Source organism: Sinocyclocheilus grahami, unplaced genomic scaffold (assembly GCF_001515645.1).
Source record: "Sinocyclocheilus grahami isolate Dianchi unplaced genomic scaffold, SAMN03320097.WGS_v1.1 scaffold12164.1, whole genome shotgun sequence".
NCBI classification, from domain to species: Eukaryota; Metazoa; Chordata; class Actinopteri; order Cypriniformes; family Cyprinidae; genus Sinocyclocheilus; species Sinocyclocheilus grahami.
This window is the reverse complement of record NW_015514254.1, coordinates 4,226-6,140: the sequence shown is the minus strand read 5'-3', so window position 1 is coordinate 6,140 and position 1,915 is coordinate 4,226. Positions and strand designations below refer to the sequence as shown.

The following is a 1,915-nucleotide window of genomic DNA, read 5'->3' as shown; positions in this document are numbered from 1 at the left end:
GAGGAAAAACAAAGCATTATTTAATTTAAAAGGAGAATCTGCTGTAGTGTTGGTTTAGGTGTTTATTTAAAGTTGTAATTTTACTGAGATGCATGAAGGAAAAAACTTTCTGACTATTTTGAATGTACATTTGTAGAGCAGTATACTCAAGTGGGTTTCGGGGGGATTTTGCGCTCAAGAGAGCGTGAGTACATTTCCTGCGGGGTTTACTTGCTATCTGGGGAGGATAAAAACTGTCATACAATGCTTAAATGCAATCTGCATTGTAAATTGCAAATGGTCTTGCAATGTTTAGACATTACAGCATGCATTTACGAAAACCGAAATGAAAAAGTCACACGCATTTTTAACATACGGTAATTCAAATGTAAGTATTTTGAGTTGCTTCTGCTTAAATGTTTAAATGTTAAAATTAAAAGAAATAGTTCATCCAAAAATGAAAATTGACTCAACCTCAGGCCTTCCAAGATTGTAGATGAATTTGTTTCTATCATCGGAACAGGTTTGGAGAAATCAAACATTATCACTTGTTCACCAATAGATCCTTTGCAGTGAATGGGTGCCGTCAGAATGAAAAAGTTGTCTCATCTGAATCAGGAAATAAATATATGGCCAGATCAAGCACCATTTACAAGTGAAAACATTCCAAAACAGTTCTAAAAAATATATTTTGATGTGAGAAAACGAGGGGATGGACTATTTCACCAGAGAAACATCCTTACAGATTATTGACTCTTTTGGCTAGAAGTGACTTTTAAAGTTAAAACACCATAATGGTGTATTTGTTACTTACACACACCTGCAACTTTTCCCTTCAGTGGACGTTAATCAATGGACTGGTGGAGTCATCTGGCTTAGGCTATTTATTGTTATGATGTTTTTATCAGCTGTTTGGACTCTCATTCTGACGGCACCCATTCACTGCAGAGCATCCATTGGTGAGCAAGTGATAATGCTTGATTTCTCCAAACCTGTACTGGTGAAGAAACAAATTCATCTACATCATGGATGACCTGAGGGTGTGTATTTCCTTCGCAAAATTTCATTTTCATCTGAACTATAACACCGAAACCCATCCCCTCTTCGCATAACTCCAATTACTGTTTTATTTTAAAAAAATGTCGAAGCATGTATTTAAACTGAAATTTTATATCGAAACCAAACCTACCCACAATAAACATTTACTGTAGTAAAATGTGGCGACTTTCCCGGGTTTCCCATGTACGAACATGGCCACCACAAAAATACACGCATATGCTGTACTGAAGGCTGTGTGGGTTCATGTCAAAACAAAAAAAAACATGGTATTACCGATTAATATTCTTCAATATGTCATCATGAATGTGTATTTTACCGTGTGTGACCGTTCAGGTCTTCTCTCTCTCTCTCTCGGTATTCCGTCCCACGCGCATAGCGCTGCCCACGCGAGGATTTGCGTCAAGCCGGCGCGTGGGAGTGAGACAGCAATGCAGCTTACATCGGAATATCCCCGCACACGAGAGAAAGAGACAGTGCAAGAGAGAGACAGCACCGATGAGCCTTCAACACACTTTCTCTCCTTCGCGAGAGGCGGAGCGCTGCCTCGAGACAGCGGCCAGCACCGGGAGCAGTCGCGCACACCAGCTGCGAAAGAGAGGTACGTAAACCCGAGGACTAATATAAACATTTCATACATAGACATTCAGATGGGGAGGGTAGAGAATCAAAGCATGCTGATTTGAGCTAGATGGGTATATTATAGACTCAATATCCGAGTTATTTGCATGCATTGAGATTCTCAGGTGCATGTGAAGCAATAGTTTTGAGATCTTCTCAGGTGAGTTTGCAGGGGAACTGTTCATGTTTTTGTGTAGAATAGTGTAATGCAATAGTGTTTGCAACTATTCGTAATTGCATTTAAATGTGGTGTGATGGC

The 1,915-nt window shown here is 39.7% G+C and overlaps 1 pseudogene; it reads left to right on the top strand.

The window, feature by feature from the left end:
- The first annotated feature begins 996 nt into the window (after positions 1-996).
- LOC107578821 (NGFI-A-binding protein 1 pseudogene) overlaps positions 997-1,915 on the top strand; it is a 3,071-nt pseudogene continuing 2,152 nt past the window's right edge.